The sequence below is a fragment of the Cygnus atratus genome, chromosome 1, assembly GCF_013377495.2.
Source record: "Cygnus atratus isolate AKBS03 ecotype Queensland, Australia chromosome 1, CAtr_DNAZoo_HiC_assembly, whole genome shotgun sequence".
In the NCBI taxonomy this organism is placed as follows: Eukaryota; Metazoa; Chordata; class Aves; order Anseriformes; family Anatidae; genus Cygnus; species Cygnus atratus.
The window spans coordinates 201,132,687-201,151,152 of record NC_066362.1 but is presented as its reverse complement, the minus strand read 5'-3'; the positions used below and the strand labels follow the sequence as shown (position 1 = coordinate 201,151,152).

Genomic DNA, 18,466 nt, shown 5'->3' with positions numbered 1-18,466 from the left:
CTCACTAATCCACTGCCTTGGTTGCTGGCTCTGTTTCTGCTGCTCTGCAGTGGTCTCACACCCTGCATGGGGTGAAGGCTGGCAGCTCCAGGTTCTCACTTAAATTGGTTCAAGTTTCTTCTCTTGGCAACTAACAGCTTCTCTTCCCCCTCCATGAAATTGGGTAAGCACAGAGGGAGGCTTCCCAGGTAGGACTGCAGGAGTTGCAGATAATGAAGATCACAGAAAGCACTGTTTGTATATTTATTAAACAGTCAGTGAAGACAGCTCATGCTCTTTGGAGTAGGTCTGTGTCGTCTTGTGTTTGCCCCAAAGGCAGCAAAATAAAGCCCAAGCACAGCTATGAACATCTTCTTCACTCTTACCATAAATGCATTTTTAGGACAATCCAGATCTGCCCTAAATGAGTGTTGTATGCTGTAATGAATGTGTATGAAGCCACGATTAAAAATATAATATTGCACTGAGGTTAAATTATTCATTCATCGTGTATTTCAACAACCAGCAAGTCAAACATGAAAGTCACTCAAACATCAGCTTCGCTGTTTAAGAAAACGAGAGCAGTGCTACAGATCCCACATGTGTGGCTTCCCTACCTCACGCACTCAGCTTCTCCTTCTTGCTCCTGGTGTTTGCTGCTTGGCTCTATTTTGGTGTGCATGATACGAGCTTTATATATACCAGGCTCTACAGAAGGTTGTACAGATTCCAACAACATAAAAATGAGTTCTGCTTTGAAATAATATATTATAATTTGGTGGGGGCTACCATGTTGAAAGAGGAAAGTCTGGAAAGTCTGAGTTACGACTCAAAAAATTCACTCAACATTTAACTCCTGTGAGGAGCGTACAAGCACGCTTTCCACCACGCATATGTGCCCACGCGTACATCCTTTAGACTTCAAAGAAAGAACAAGTTGTGCACAAACAGTATGTGCATTTTTCCCATTTCTTCATCCTTAAGAGTAACTTCTAAACTGTGTGCGGATAACACTCAAGCCAGGCTGATGACCTCACTGTACTCCATACTAGGCAAAAATCCCTCGGTAAGCATTATTTTCCACCTCAGGGCTATCACTACACACAGGCAAGATGAGAAAAAAGTAACAGATGAAGTGACGTCAGGAAAGCAGGGAGTTAGGAGGGATTTGAAGAAGCATCATAACATGCATTTTTGATATTTACAGGGATTTCTGTAACTGTTCGGAGCGAGTCCTTCCCACGTGAAAGCAGGAGAGTGGTGGGTAGTACCGTGGCTTTGCCAGCTATGGTCAAAACGACCATTAGGAGTTTGTCCCTTTTAAAAAGAAAAATGACCCCAGCCACACACTGAGGTATGCAACACTGGGAACCATTTCAAGCTTAGGATAAAATACAAGATGTTCCTTTTTAAAATCATAAGTTTGAGGGTAAAACGTCTTAGACAAAGCCCTCAAAGCCAAACTAACTTCACAAGATAGCCTGTACATCGGCACTTCACTGCTGTTACTGAGAATAACCAACATTTCCAGCAACATGCATATCTTACACATGAGAAATCCAGCTAGTGTATAACATTTGTATAGTGTATAACATTTTCCAATATGTCCCTCTGTGGCACATCACATATTAAGACCCAATTAATACATCCTCACTTTTCAAAGGGCATGCAAATTACAAGCTCTTCCTTCCTAGGAGGAGATAGATGCTGATTATGGGAAGGTGTTCTCCGTAATAATTCTCTTCCTAAATCATGCCAATTGCCTTGTCTATTATAAAGGTGCATTTGAAATATCAAAAGAAAAAGGCCCTAATTATTAGCAATATCTGAACTACTAGCCATCAAAGTTGATTCCATACTGGACACGTTATCTTTTTCTGCACAGCACTGCTTGAATCCCCATAACACCTTTCCAGACAAAGTGCCATTAACATGCAAATGAAAAGTTCACGCTCCTCCTTCATTCCTAGCACAAACAGCAGGTCCTACTCAAGATGATACACAATTAAACTCATAAGCAGAGGTAATGAAAGGATCAAAATAAGACAGGTTGGTTATACATGTCACAGTAATGCTTGCAAATCAGCCTCTCCTCTAATTACCACAGTATTTCTAGGAGGGATCAATTGCAGCAATATGGATGAATGAGATCCTAAAGCTGAAAAATGTACTGGATTAAACATTAATGCAGTCATTGACTGCCATCACTACATATATTCAATGGGGTGTGGGGTTTAGCAAAATATAGAATTTATCGGGTTTTAAATATCTAGAAAGACCAGAATCCATGACTCAGAGGCTTTCAGAGTCCCAGCAACACAATATACCAAAAATATAAACTCAGCCAACAGGCTATAATTATTGTGTTTTGTTTTTATTGTAAAGATCAGTGTAAGCATATAACTGGCAGGCACAGGCAGGAAGCCAAGCCTCAAGCTCTGCTCTATCGACTAATGTGGTCTCCATTAGCCCAGGGGTAATGGTACTCCAAACAGAAATACTGTTTTGCCCGGACCAAGCCTAAAGATACAATGCAAGCTCTTCTCCATAACAAGGTGAGTTTTGGATGAACATTGCCAAACAAGCACCTGAATTCAACAAGTTCCCCTTTCCTTAGAAGTGTTATGCACATTTAACTCCATGTTGTAAGGAAAGCAGGCTTTAGCAATCACCTAGCCTGGCTGGCCAGCAGGCTCAGAATTCTCTGAAGGAAAGACTGTTTCAGCAAAAATTATAAAAAGAATCCAATTTCCTTACGTTTTTTGACCAACAGGCAGCTAGGATGAGGCCAAACTAGCGTCTGCACTGTAGCAAAGGTGCACAGTCCCTTACCCTTGCCATTTCTGTTTGGCTGCAGCTGCCTGGTTGCTCAGGACACTCATCCCTGTCCAACAAGAGCACACACAGCAGCCACACATTTCTTCCCCACGTATTCCCGTCGTAGCTTCTTCCAGACATCACTACTGATTTGCATCAGCTACTTTCTGAACCTCTCTGGCTTGGTTTTCAGTGGTTCTGAGCCCTTGAAGCTTCAGCACTTTGTGAAGTGCTCAAAACCTCTCTGAAAAGTGTTCTCACACAGCATCCACAAAAGCTGATGAATCTCTTGTTAATAAATCATTTGACAGCTTGAACCTTGTGTCAAGTCTTTAAAAGCAGTAACATGTGATACCAGCCTGGAAGATTACACTGTGGCACTGTTTCTTCTTACCTACCTTTGAGGAGCTTACTGAAATATCCACATTAGTCTTACAAAAGGTCTGGACTCTTTATCTAATCTGTGAATAAGACAAGCATCTCAGAGCACTTCCAAATCTCTTTCCAGTGACAGTGTTTGGCACCTACAACAACAACATTTAACTTCAGACAACCCATCCTAGGTGTCTCCAACTCAGGGGAGAAGGCAAAGCTCCAGGGAACAGACCCAACTGAACTTAACACGCCCTTAGCCAACATCTTTGCAAAGGGACTCACACCTCGTAAAAGGATTTAGGGTTAATGGGAACTTCAGTTGGAGTGTAAATTGCTTGGGTTTGGCTTTCAACTCTTTTAGATGAACAAACAGCAATAGCGACTATGCCTTCTGCCTCCATAAGAGGACATGATATGTGCAGTCATCCAGGCTGAGGAATCCCTGAAATCACACTGTTGTACCGCAGTATTTGAATGAAGATCCCCAGAAAAGCACGTGCTCTGCAAGAAGGAGCCCCCTGAGAGCAAACAGTGCTCCTTCTGCTTGAATGGGATTGAACCCAAACCACAGCACAGTGGGACTGCAACAAAAATGCCTCGTTTTGCACGACAGTCACTTGAGCTCTAGGAATCACGGATCACTTCAAAGCTACAATTCACAATTCGGGTAGTACTAGTTTGTCTCCTTATTTGCCTGCCTGTGCCACCCCCCCTGCATGCAGCATTATTCCTCTTTTGCTCTCCTCTCACACATGGCTTCCAACTGCATTACAATACCCATCACGCAGCACCTCGCCGAGAGCTGGTGGCTGCAAAGGCAATAGTTACACCATGGCTTGCATGACAGCTTATAAAATTCTTTGGAGTTCTTCCAAAGGAAAAGCCTGGCATAAATCGGAGTTATTATTGTCATCTACAGACTGAGTCCAGTTAAGAATTTGCTAGTGCTCAGTGTGGAGACTGCGGATGTCTGAAATACTGATCAATGCGCAGCAGAGAGGCTGAGCTATAAACTTCATTAACGTTGCCTGTAACACTTTTCATCGGCAGCAAACAATAAATCACTGATGAATATTCAAGGCATCCCTCTGAGGTTATCTCCATTTTACAGATGGAGGCAACCAAGAGACAAAGTTTGGGAGTGCCTTGCCTCTAACCGTAAAGCAGTTAGATGCAGAATTCAACCATCTTGCTTTCAAACTCCTTCTAGAGAAAGATGCAAATTATATACAGATTTCCTCGCAGTGAAACTAAAGAGACTGCGTTCCCTAAATCACTAATGCTATTCCCCATGCACACCCAGGTGCAGCACTGGTTACCTTTACTACTGTAGCACCCACAAGATGCAGGTAATTCTATATTCTCACAGTATGAAATGGGGACTAACAGGAAAAAAAAAAAGCCCTATTTCAAAGACTTTACCACTGGTAATAAAATCTGAGCAATAAATAAAACACAGGAACCGCCAAAAAGAAATGAATGACTCAAACCCTGCATCAGAGGCAGAACCAGGCATGGACAATCCCTCCAGACTACCAGACACAGACTTAAGTACACTCATTAACGAAGCATCACCCAGCATCGCACAGGAGGTATTTACGGCATTCTGGCATCTCCCAGAACTGATGTCATCAAGCAAAAATAAGGAATATTGTGAAAGATGTGTTAACGCGATGGAAAGAATTTTGTATGCAGTTTCACACATTTTTCTGCAAGGCGTTTGACATTGAAGCGGGATGCCCTGGTTACTGACGGCTACTCTACGAACTGATGCAGCACGCTCACCGCCGCGATGACTGACAGCTGAAGTAAACAAACAATAATTCACGCCAGGTTTTTCCTCCCCGTGGCGACAGCTTTTGTAAAGCTGCACAACTTAATGAGACACGTTATTTAATATTTATTTCACAATCAGCCTCCTTTACCCTAACAGAATTAGCCTCAGCCCACAGTGAATGTATTCCTTGGTTGTTTACTTGAACAAGTCAATACTCAATTAATTTTGAATTTCTTCAGTTCTGAGTTTCTAACTAGAGGGGATTTGTTTTAAAAACTTTTTTTTTTTGAAATTTTCTTTTTTCTTTTCTTTTTGAAATTAAATACCAGCTAAGCATCTGTATGGCTGCAAAGTGAATCAGTTTGGGGGCACTGTCCCAAGAAAATTAACCTGGAAAAAGAAAATCACAGAATCATAGGGGTTGGAAGGGATCTCGAGAGATCATCGAGTCCAAACCCAAATCATAATATTAACATTAAGATTAGCTTTAAGCAGGTAGTTTCTTGATCTAGAGGCACAACAGGTTAGAGACAACGCTGATATAAATGGGATGGCCACTGACAAAAGACTGTAGGTTTATGATGCATATGGCAAAATGATTAATGGTGGAAGCACAGATGTCTCTGGCAGTGCAGCAACTCAGTGAGGAGCTTTAAAAACTCCCCAGGCTTTATTCATGGCTGCAGCAGAAAGTTCAGGCATGGCTACGATGCAATAGGGCAGGGGGAAGAACATCCCAGCAGACACTTGTCAGAGGCTGTGCATTCAAAGACACTTTTGTCACTGCTTTCTGGTGCCACGTGGGGACTGACTACCTGTGCAGCCAAGTGCCAATGCACCAAGACACCATTTTTCTGCAGGACTGTGATAACAGAATTGCTACTTAAAATATATATATATGTGTATATATATATATATACACACATAAAGAGAAGAAATAAGAAACATTAAATGAGAAGAAAAAGATTTCCTAATATAGGACAACTCTATACATTAACAAAATTAGTCTTTGAGGTTTACAAACCTAATGGAAACATCAAGAATTACCTAAAGATCACCGTATTGATATACCTGCATTTGTTTTCCAGTTTTGGGGGGAAATAGAAGAGACCAGACGTGGGGTTACTGACTGTAAAAAGGCACAGCTTGATCCTGCACCAGATACATGCTATATCCATACAAAGGATGGTCAGCACATGGCAGCACCCAAGAGCACAAGAAGAAACCTCATTCCTACAGATACCACGGAGCAGTTTCCAACCAAGCCACGCACTCACGGTTCTCCCTTGTAAGTAGGTCGAGCACAAATCCGTTAGCCTGAATATTAAGACCTCAATTCCAGAGTTCCCATTCGGCTGCTGAAATTAAAGAGTTAACAGAAATCTGGCTTTATTTGGGGGTTTCAACGTGTGCGCACACACATGTCCATCTCTCTGAGTAAAATGCTACTACCGTATTTTTGAAACGCGAGTACTGCTGGCTGGAAGAAAACGGGCACAGTTCCCTTTTTAGAAGGAACAAATTGTTCAGAACAAGGACAAATGCAATAGAGAAATCAGGCATCAGCTTCACTTCTGATGTTTCAGGCTTCTGGTACATGTAACACGGATACAGCCTCTGCAGGATTTATCCCATATATACCCAATGTTGTGCAAGAATTGCCCCATAACTACATAATGTTCTCAAGAGCGAGTATTTCCAGTGGGGTTTGTGTATTATCAGATGCATATGTAAGAAATTAGAGGATGCCATGATCTTGTTGGCTACAGTACGGGGAGAATCTGGAGGCTGCTGCTGCCGCAGGGCTGGTGGAACTGAGGATGGCACAGACACTGGCTTCACTCGAGCAGATTTTAGATAGAGGACATGGAATTAGCTACAAGCTGTGTTAAAATGACCCCTTTCTAGTGAAATCTCTTTTCTGTAGTCATGCCACAGAACCAGAGGGATTTCAGGGAAGAGGAATGGAGCCCAAAGCCATCATCACACAGGTTGAACTTTCAGCCTACAAAACTCAGCAGTACCATGGGCTGACCAGTCCTACGTGAAACCAAACGCTGGGAACAGCCTTCCCCCAGCGTCCTTGGGAGCCCAGAGATGTTTGTAAATCGCAGGCCTGCCCCTGCTCCCTTGCGAAAGCTACAGATCACTTCAGTCTTTGCTGGGGTTTTAATTAAACTCATTACCTCAGGTTTATCGAAGCTAATACCTTTTCTCCACAGGACATGATGCACCACGGACGTCAGGGAAGATGCAAGAATAAAATGCCTGTTGTTTCTCTTAATCTCCTTCTCGATGCACAAAAATTACCCAATATCCCCACAGCAATTTCAGGATGAAGGACAGAGGCTACCTGATTCTCACATCCAAATATTTTATTCATCTCCGAATGGAATAATCTGATTTCTCTCGAGATTCTAAATAAGCCAGGAAAGCTTTTTCAACCCTCCATTTATTTTTCAGGTATTTGAATTAATAGCTATAGAGCAAGAACAAACAAAAGGATTATTTTCTTCAAGTGGTAGTCTCTTCTTCTCTCTGTCAATCAGGTTTAGCAGCCATTGTAATAAATCCTGAAGCTCCTGAGTTAGAGAAGGTAAAGACTCCCTTTGTCATCGGAAAGCAACAGGAAAATAAGCAAAGAGCTCTGCAGCGTGGAGACCCCTTACTGGATATCTTGAGGCTACTAACAGGAAATCAGGTTGTCCAAGAAATAAGTTTATATACAAGTTTGTCTTACTGTGTTTTTAAGAAAGGATGTTATTTGAAATAAATATCCTCAGTGCTGCATCCACAAGTGTCACGAGTACACCACGCATTAGACCCTGGAAGCACAGAAGATGGCCCCACAGAGAACTTCTCACTAATTAGAAATGAAGCTGGCTCCCTTTATAAACTTGTTAGATAAAAAGCTTTGACTGATCTATTTTCCATTACTCTGAGTTCAGGCAATGAAATTTAAATCACAGAGAAGTGCTAATGATTATTTTTCATGTCAGCTTTTTATTACTGAAAGCATTCTCTGCAACACAGCAAAACCAAGATCTGGGTGTCTAGAAACATGACTTCTTTTCTGATCTCAGCAAACCCTTTCACTTGCTCTTTGAGTGTAAATCTGAACGCCAGCATTCACCTCCAAAATGAAGGCATTGGCCTAAATCCTTAACACGGATGGATCTCAGCTTCTACCGCAGTTCCCATCACTTTTGTATCTACGGGTGAATAGTTATTTGGAGCAGAAGAGCGATTGCTAGAAAGACAGGAGGGCTCGAAAAGTTCCTGTGCCTTGCAATTCACTCACCACAGGGCAGAGCGTAGGGGGACCGGTTTGCTAATCAGACACACATCCTTCTTTCCACCCAACATCTTTAGCAACCCGTTCCCTATTGGCGTCACATCTTCTGCAGCTGAGAGTCTCTGTTTCTGCCCATTCACGGCATTCCCCAGGTTCATTTGTAGTCGGGGGGTATCCAAGCTCCTCAGGGCTATTGCTGAGCATCACTACGTAGAAATGCAGCAGGAGGGTGGCTGCACTGGAGCGGGTGGCAAGGGGAGGCTCAGGCAAAGGAAAATCCTCCACCGCAAAGCAGATGGGCACAAGCATGTCAACAGTCCCCTTTGAGCCAGTGCTATCTCAGTAGGGCCTGCCCATTGGAGGCAGCGCTTACAACCAGCTGGCTGCTCCGGGAAGGGGCTGCGTCCTTCCACAGCCAGATAGGGGGGCAATCCCACCTACTCCTTCCATGGGTGCACGGGGATCAGCCAAAAATACCCAAAAGCACATGGACCGATCACGTACAGGCTCTCACATCCCAACAAACCAGTGCCAAAGCTCAGCACCATCCTGCAGGACTGGGGTTGATGATGATTCTCTTGTGAGAATAACAGGATGGATTTGTATCAGGAAATATTCCCACTTTAAATGCACACACGCTGCCCTTCGAGTAACTGACTTTTCGCTGAATGCACAATCAAAAAGCACAATTTCGGTTTCTGTGACTTCGTTGCAGATGAGGAGCAGCCCAGGGCAGCCGTGGGTCAGGCTGCTGGGGCCCTGCATCGTGTTCTTCTCTTCGTGGAAAGCATCTCTAGCAGGCCTGAGTTACCCAGGCACTGTTTGGCTTCTGTACACTTTGGCATCTCTAACATCTTTTTTTTTTCCTTCCTTTGCTAAACTCACCCTGCAGGATACAATCTTTTGGGAAACCATGTGCAAGCTCATCTTTTTTCATGCCAGCACAGCTTTCCCTCTCCTTCCTCTTCTCTCTTTTCAAGGTCTAAAAGAAAACACCATTCAGATACTTAAAGGTTACAGTTAACTTTTACTTCAGCAGTGCCTTAAAAAGGAAGTATTTCTTCTAAAGGGAAAGAAAGTAAGTAGGATATTCACAGATCTTGAATTGGACAGTAGCAAATTTCAGTGAAATTCCATACAGCTTGAGCAATACAAAAATCTTACTGAAGGTTTCTTCCTCTGTTTGTACACCTATTCCCTAATTATCTCTGGAAAGTAATAGCTAGGTTAGTTTAAACAGGTGGTTTAAATTTTGCCTGAAGTACATCAGGGAACGGTGCACCTCTGCACAGAGAGAAGTGGGAGAGCAGTAACTCCGGGCGAGGCAGGATGACAAACAGCAATTAACTCTCAAGCTGTTTGCAGCCTTTGTATCTATCTAGAGCTCAATGCAACAAAGCTCTCCAATGATTTTTGTCTATGCAGGGCGAAGTCAGATAACACTACAACACACATCTCACTAATACCTTGCTTTTGCCCTATATTCAGGACCAACATTAAATAGCACAGATGAGTTATGAAACTACTATAACAGTGACATACTTTCACGGGGTCTTCGTTCTGTTTAAATATTGACAAGGGACGTGTTCATCCCTGTTCTGCCCTAATTAATTCAACATATTAGCACCTAAGAAATGTTTGACCCAACTCCCTCAATTGAAATTCGTGATTTAAGCAGAAGCTGACCAAAAGGTATCAGGATTGCATCGCAAACAGGACAGGACAGTTGTCTCACGCTGTAAGAGAGCCATTAAAAATAAAATGAGGATTTAGTCAGTTATTGACAGAATCAATGGGGGGGCAGGAAGCTAAATGACTTGCTGCAAAATGAAATCACAGGAACTGAAGAGTAAATCAAAGCACTGCCTGAGGTCATGTAATCCGTCCTCCAGCCAGAGCTGGGCTGGTGCTGAGCATCTCTGCCCCAAGCTCTGTCCAAACGGGTGGATGTTTTCAGCATTGGAAACCCACCTGTAATACAAAAGATGATTTTATTGCCTACTAAGTCTCCTGCCCTGAAGTTCTGCAAGCATCCATGCAAGCCTTCTGGTTTAAACAGCCTCGTCACTGCTAGGTACGCCCACCCGGTGTGCTTCTGCCATGCTGGTCCCACTATTATGATGAATCTCAAACTTTCCTATTGCCTGGGCGGTTGTTTGGCAAAATGCACAAACTAGCCCCTACCACACATTTTCTCACTCCTGTCTTTGTACTTGCTGACAGCAAGGCTTGCACTCACACTGTTGGTCCTGCCCTAAAAAAAAAAAAAAAGACTTTTTTTTTTTAATTAGAAAATGAATTTATCTAATTCCCAGCTATAACAATTTCTTGCTCGGCTATATTTTGTGTAAAAATAAGAAAAGGAGGAAAAAAAAAATTGCTGGTGAAGCAACTGCTCAGCCCCTGCACAGGGCCCTCCTCACCCATCCGCTGCTTCTCCAGGAACTCCAACTTCCTCACCAGGCCCTGACTCCAGGCTAGAAAATCCACAGCCTCCCATTGTTCTGTAGCAAAGACTTAAAAAAAAAGACTTAAAAGACAGCAAATCTGCTGCAGCTCTGGGTCTTCCCAAGTTCCTCCCTTCTTCCCAGCCTTTGACTCCTCCATACATAAGGCTGGGAGACACCACAGCTTCCAGGGAGGCTTGCACCTCTTTGTAGCAGCTCTGGGCTGTGGATGATGTTAATGATAAAGCCAATTCTGCCTTTTACCAACACACCAGCCAATGACACCAAATGCAGTTTGATCCAGAAATAAACTAAAACCGAACAAATAAAAGCTGCATAGTGCATGGCCAAGAGAACATCTAGCCCTGAACCCCTTTTCAGATGCTGGACACAAATAAGAAATTAAGGGGGGAAGAAGAAAACAGAGGAAATTTTTAGCGCTGCCTTGCTGGGAGAGTCCCTCTGCTTCCAGCAATTGGCATCTTGGGGGCTTCTTGAATCACAGTGAATGCAAACATTGCAGTTAGCTCCTTGCAGGATCAGGACACAAATTACTCAGGAGGAAGAGCCACTTCGCTCGTCTTTGTGCTGTCACTGGAATCACTCATCTCCTGAGCGATTTGCAGCTTTGGTCCATTTTTTTTTCCCCTCAATTTCTGTTGCTGCAAAGCAAATTTTCATCTTATTAATAGTGTAGATTTCTGGAGTACATCTTTAATCCACTTATTGCTGTAGTATCATATAGCTTGAAAATGCTAGCACACAAAACAACGCTGCTAGAAGTCGTTCTAAATTCAAGAGACCTAATAATTGGAGTAGTGATGAGACAAGCATAAATAGCAATACACACATGTAATAACACACAGGTATACAAAGATGAAAGCAGAATGAAATGGCGACATCACAAAAATGTCATTGCTTTTAAACTACAAAAATCCCTGGCCACAGACATCCTGTTCCTTCTCCACACCGTCTGCATCACTATTTCCCAGCACAATTCCCAGGCAAATTATCACTTCATTTCCAGTGCCTTCACTTCACAGCTACCAAAAATTGCTGCTATAAAACTTCTCCTTTTACAGCCAGGAAGGGAAACCCTGGATTAGATTGCCGGTTCCCTCCCTTACAAAATAAAGGGGGAAATGCTATTCCAGGAAATAAATACATTTTTTTTTTAAATGGCTAAACAAAGGCACCGCCTGCATGCACTGGTGTTCTTCCCCTTTGAGTCGGTACCAGAGAGGAAGGAAAATAAAGCGATGAAAGGGATGCCAGGAGGAGGTAGGGATGCTGCGTGTGTCCCTCAGGAGCTCACTGCAAGAAGGGAGGCTACGAAGCGCTGCACATGGGCACCCCAAGCCCAGAGTGTTTACAAGCGGGTGCTGGACCCAAACAGGGAGGCTCATTGTCCCCGCTGCGCTCTTGACACCGGTCCCCAGCGCTGCGATTCGGGGACAGTCTGCCAGAGGACGCCCAGTGCCAGCTACACGAGGGAAGGGCAGAAACAAATGCGCAGGAGAAAGAAGGAAAAAAATAAAATATTAAATACCCGCTCAGCTGTACACTCTCTTCCTGCCCTCGGGACGGGCTCCAAGGAGGGCTTTGGGGAGGATTAAGTTTAAAGGGCATGCAAAGATGCTGAGGGATCTGCGAGGAGCAGCACCCTTCTGCCCTCGCCCCTTTTCCAGCCACCAGCACGAAGGCAGAGGTCTGTGCTCCGCAAGGGGCTGCAGAAATACGGGAGGGGAAAGCACCCTGATGTCATGCTAGGGAAAATGCCTCGGATCTTGCACCAATATCGCAGCAGCGGTCACGCAAAGATCCCGCAGAGAGCAAGGAGCGAGTAAAGTCGCACCACGACAGAGATCTGCTGGGGCACAAAGTTTTTCAGAAGTTTAAAACGTCTGCCCTTATCGCGTTTCTAAACGGAGGGGGGGAAAAAAATCCCTCATTCGACAGTTTGGGAGTTGAAATAAAACATCAGGCTGTCCAGCTGACAGCTTTGAAAATCCGCACTCCCGACACGGCTCGGAGAAAAAAAAAACCAAAAAGCTGCTCGCAGACGGGTGCACGGCTCAACCAGAGCCCCCCTCACGGGCAAGGACTTGGGAATGAGGGGGACAAACAGGAGAAACCCCAAGGCACCGCACACCAGCGACCACAAACCCCATCCTTAATAATAATAATAATTAATAATAAACCTGATGCGACTTTTTGAAGGGCTTTTATTTTTTCCCCGTCTCAGCAGCACGGAAGGACAGCGAAGAAAAGCCCACCCTATCTATTTTTCGCCGCTGCACCGCATGGGATGCAAACAGGGCAGGGTCCCCCCAGCACCCCGGTACCCGGCACGCACCATCCCGCATCGCCCCCAAAGGGCCGGGGAGAGGCCCGCTAATCAGTGCTCTAATTAGGCTTATTTCCCTCCCCCCCCCCCCCCCCAAAAAAAAAATCGGATTTTTTCTAATAGCAGTAACCCGGGAGAGCCCTCACAGCACAGCCCCACGTTGGGAAACGCGCCGTGCGGGTAAATGTATTGGGGTGGGAATAAAAAAGGGCAAATGAAATAAAATAGAAGAGAATAATTGAAATAGAGTCATTAAAATGGAAGAGAATAATTAAAATAAAATAGAAGAGAATAAAACAGAATAGAAGAGAATAAAATAGAAGAGAAGAGAAGGGAATAAAACAGAATAGAAGAGAATAAAACAGAATAAAACAAGCGCAGAAACTCACCTGGTTCGGGATTTTTCCTCCCCCTCCACGACCACAAAACCAGGCGGGAGCCGGGCGCTGCTCCCCGGCGGTGGGTTTTGGGGAGGGGGGGGACGAGGTGCAGCCCCCCGGGGGTCGGTGCCGGGCACCCCCCGGTGCTATGCTCCCCCCCCGGGGCTGGGGGCCGGGCTGCGAGCACCCCACAGGGCGCTGAGCCCCCCCCCGGGACCCCCCCTCCGGTGCCCCGCGGCTCCCTGGGCTGGGCACGCAGCTACCCCCGGGGCAGACCCCCCCCCTTTTTTCTTTTTTTTTTTTTTTTTTTTCTCCCCGTTATGCACGCAGCGAGGCAATCCCCCCCTCAAGGGCTCGGTGCGGGAGGACCCCTCCGAGGGGCTCGGAGCGAGGCCGCCCCCGGTGCCGGGGCTGCAGGAGCGGGACCCCCCCCCCCTCAGGCCCCCCCCCCCTCCCCTCCCGGCAGAGGGAGGCGGTGCCAGCGGAGCACAATGCCCGGGCGATGACATCACCCATCTCCCCCATTGGCCGACGCCAGCCCGCAGCGGAGTCTTCTGGGAGTTGTAGTCACCCTCGCCGTCCGCGCCTATAGGGAGAGGGGGAGAGCGGGACTCGCTTTCCCGGCAGGCCCCGCGCCGCGCAGCCGCATGGAGGAGGAGGAGGGGGGCGGTGGCGGGCGCCATGTTGGTGGCGTGGGGTGATGGCGGTGCGGGAGGGGAGCAGGACTAAGATGTCGGAAAGGGGGCGTTTGGTGCCTCCTGAGCAGGGGGAGGCTCCGCGAGCCCTCGGCGGCGGGGCCCTGAGGAGCGACGCCCGCTGAGGTGGGTGTGAGGGGGGAGCCTCGGAACTGGAGGTATTTTGGTGAGGTGGGGTGGGTTTTTTTGGGGGGGGGGGGGGAGTGTTGTGGGGGGGGGCGGCCGCCTGGGGTTGTGCAGGAAGGCGGTGTGGCTCTGGGATAAGGGCTCTGTGCTGGGCACAAAGTCACGGCACCTGGCTTGGGGCGAAGCGCACGGGCTGGTTTTAAAAGCGTGCAGGGGAGGGAGCAGGGGACGTGGCCTTGTCACACAGCTGCTGATGGCCTGTGCTGCTGCCGCCGTTGGGCTCTTCCACGGGTCGTGCTGGCGGCAGCTGTGCTGATGGTTTGGGTGGCGTAAATATGTGGCGGAGTGTGCCCAGCAGGAGGAGCTGTGCTGCCGCCGGAGGGCAGCTGTCCTCACTGCCTATAGAGCCATGCACACGGAATGGGTAAGATGGTGTTAAGACCTCTCAGCGTAGTCTGGAAGTAGCCAAACTAATTTGTTTCCTTGTCTTCTTATCAGGGCCTAACCAGCTGACCAGTTCCGGGTGCTGTCTTGGGTTTGGCATACCCGCTGCCTGGCTTGGAGGAGGTCAGCTAGATTTTGAGAAATGGCTGTAGAATTCCGCTTGTGTTGTTCTGTGTCAGGGAATGGGAAATTAACCATTTGTCAAATGAGAGGTTCATCGCTGGTAAGGGGACTGGAGTTCTCTTGTTATTGCTGAAATAATTTTTTCTCAAAACTGGGAGGAAAGGCAATGATGTATTGCATGGTTTGTGAAATAATATGGTTTTTAATTACAGCTGATTCCTGTGAAATAAAGTACTTTATTACTTCAAGAGGACACTCCATTGAAAGGAGTTGAAGAATTTTGTAGGCTCCCTGCAAGTGTCGGCCTAAGTCCAATAATGGTGTAGGTCAGGAAAAAGCATTTACAAGGTTTTATTTCTAAAATACTTTGGCTCCTCCTGGAGGTAAGTACAATGCATTTGCTCAGGGTAATACCTCACCGTAACTACACAGGTATGGAAGTTGTTTGCCCTAGGGTACATCCAGATGGTGGAGGAAGGGTGTCATGTGATGTTAATTCCTAACCACATCATTAAACCTAGAAGTTGGAGTCTTTCAAGATTTGTTGATACTACGGCAATGCGTGCTGTTCTTCCATCTCTTTAAATCCATGTCCATCTAGTTAAAGAATCTGAACTAATTCCTGGCTTTTCCCATCCTCCTGCGAAAGACCAGGTGTCTTTGGAGGTTTGCCTTACATAGGTTCTCCCTACGCCAGCTTATCCATTTTGCTGTCTTCATCACTGAAGGAAAGGAGAATATAATGCTCTGTTGGCGCTATAACTTTCAGTAATAGTCATATACATCTGAAGAATCCTGAATTACAAGCATACCCCCCCTTTCTCTTCCTTCTGTGTGCAGATACGGCAGTTGTGCCATGGAAAAAAAAAAAACAGGCAGTGGCATGATGACATGTCACAACAGTTGCTCTCTTTAAACTTTAAGCCTATGCTTTTATCTGTGCAGCTGATACCAAGTAATGATGGTAAGTATTGCGATGGGATAACTGTCTTCTCTATAACTGGCAGAAAACATGGATGTGAAATCCTCATCCAAGGTTCAAATATATACTTTTAAACTGGTTTAGAAACAATACCACTGGCAATGATGCTTCTCTTTCTGTCCTTCCCCTTTGATGCAATGCTGCTGCTCAGGGTAGAAGGCAAGGATGCATCCTGCTTTACAAATAAAATTACTTCACTGCTTTACTGTGCTTCTATATCTGAAGGTGCTGCAGATGTCTCAGCTAAGAGTTGCTTTAGCAGATTGAAATGTAGAAATAAAGAATTAATGTAAGAAAGTATCCAAATGAATACCTAATGCAGCAGACAAGTAAAATACTCCCCTGTGTTGTATGGTTCATTTTCATGACTGGGATTGTCTGATACTTGTCACTGGATTTTACTGATCGCAACTTGCAAGAGTTTTTAATTGTAAAACCTTTGTTGTCTCAAACTTAGATACTCTTTTTACAGTGTTTGCTTGAAAATGCTAATGTCGGCTTACTCAACAGTTCTTCTGACTCAACAGGTCCTGATTGCAAGATCTGCAACAAGCTTATAGCCCTTATAGCCATGTTGTGGAAATAAGTGTTGTCTCTGTTATCTTAGTGTTTTGTATGAGAAGACTTAAGGTGACAATAGAATCGAAGGCTGGCCTTTGCCTTTTCTTAAATACATGGGTATACTCTGGTTTAATAGTTTATGAAAGCTTGTTCAAGTCTCTGCAAGGTGCTGAGCCTGCTAAGCTGCCACGATTGTTTATACTTCAGCTGTTGCGTCAAAATCCTACACGGTAGGAACTACAACTCCCTTGTTACAAAAATGCTTTTGGTCACAGTGAACTCAGGTAAGCAACTACTCAGTGCCCTGAAAATATGGAAAAGCAGTTGGAAGTTCTGGAGGAGGGGTAGAGAAGACAAGGATAAGTAGGAATGTGAGATGCCTGTTTGCTGTTTTGCTTAAAGAAGAAATTAATGCATTTTCGTACATAGAAACTTCATATCTCAGCTTTCATTCTGAAAAGTTCTTTCTCTATTAAAACCTAACGGATTTGCATTCTATAAATGCAACTTTCCCTGGATAGTATGCAAAAAAAAAAAAGTCTACAGTCTTATGAGAAATACATTTACAAGATGAAGTGTGAAAATGTTGCAGGATAACTTTCAAGGTGTCAACATCCAGGTCAGCACAGCAGGGAGAAATGTTAAGAAGTGGGGCTTTTCTCAGTTCTTGTGTTGGTCCTATATAACTTCCAGCCATCAACCCTGCTGGGTGGAAACATTTTCAAGTGCACTCAAACAGGAAATGGAGGATGGTTTCTAAAGGTAACTGATAAAATCTGTACTAGTCTTGGCACATAAATTAGTGTTTTTTTTTTTAAATCCATTTTCTTACTATTCCAGCTACAAAACATAGTTGTCCACAGTTCCCCTGGGGGAAGGGGATAAGCTGAAGAGTCACAGCCAGACTAGCTTTAGAGCTTACGAAGGAAGAGGGTAAAGACTTTCACATTAAAATTACTGCTCTGATTTTGGGGTTTAAGAAGTTGCTGTGAGTTTTCTTGTTTGTAATGGTCTCCAACAGAGCTGCTGCCTGAAGAGTTAACAGCTGCAGGATGAGAGAGTGGATTGAGCTGGGCATAGCAGGTAAAAACTGCTATATGGTGTTACTGTTTTCAAGAATCTTAATGGAAATTCAGCAAAATGATCTTAAATACATTATTCTACTTTGTTCTTAAACAGAACTTGGAAAGGCACAGGTAGGAGCAGAAGGGTTGTGTACCTTAAGTGTTCATAAATTATAGGGACATAGTTAAATGTCTGGGAGACCCTAGAATTCCTGTATTAACTTTTTTATTTTTCAGTGCAAGAAGAGTGCTTTGAGAGCAGTTGAGAACCTCTTCAGGTGTCGTGAACATGTTCTCCAACTGAAACGTGGCAGCAGTTCAATAGCAGTTACACAACAGGAGGGGGTTTGCAGAGTACTGCAAGTCCTGGGATTTATAGGAACTCGTTTTAATAGAGAGAAGACCTCGGGTTCCTCCAGAACTTTTAACTCCCATGAATGTAAATGAGGTCTCATCTGCTGTACTGAAGGGGAAATTTTCTCCTGTTGTTGACACTGGACAGGAGGATTAGAATAGGGGACTTAATAGGTGCTAGGCAGAGCACTGCCTTTGAAAAACTGCAGGCAGTCCAAGTACAGGAGATTCCAGTTGTGGGAAAATCCCCTTTGGGAAGGCACACTAACAACAGGGAGAACTTGGTAAACAAAGGAAACACAAGTTGAGTGTGCTGCTTCTCAGCTGCGTGCAGGCATTTCTCTTCAGGTGGAATGCCTTAAGGTGTTGTTTGAAGACCACAGAATTATTGCCAGACCACATTCCTATTTCTCTTGAGATCATAAATGCACTTGTATGGTCCAGAGTCACCCACGTAGCTTTAGTCTCAGTCAAGTGAGAGAATATTTATTGATTTAAAAATAAGAGTACTTCTTGGTCCCCTTAAGTCCTGCAGAGCTATTGGAGCAGTGCACTGAAGGTAAGCTTTCCCCACCCACGTGCTGCAAGAGACTGGCACACCGAGCTCGCTCAGGTGGGGTCCTGGGCTGACCATAAAGCCTTTGGTTGGCTGTGATCTAGCCGTCATGTACCCAACAAGCACACCTCAGCAGTTCCACAT

General features: G+C 45.0%; 1 protein-coding gene across 3 annotated transcripts in view; it reads right to left on the bottom strand.

Moving 5' to 3' along the window:
• Positions 1-13,649, bottom strand: part of RAB30 (RAB30, member RAS oncogene family) — a 46,939-nt gene extending 33,290 nt beyond the window's left edge. The window contains exon 1 of one of the 3 annotated variants that reach the window (XM_035571208.2): positions 13,427-13,649. The gene's annotated coding sequence lies outside the window, so the exon portion shown is untranslated. Of the gene's footprint in view, positions 1-12,239; positions 12,402-13,426 lie in introns of those variants that run through there. The other 2 variants (XM_035571206.2, XM_035571207.2) reach the window with 2 other exon arrangements.
• Between the last annotated feature and the right edge of the window lie 4,817 nt (positions 13,650-18,466).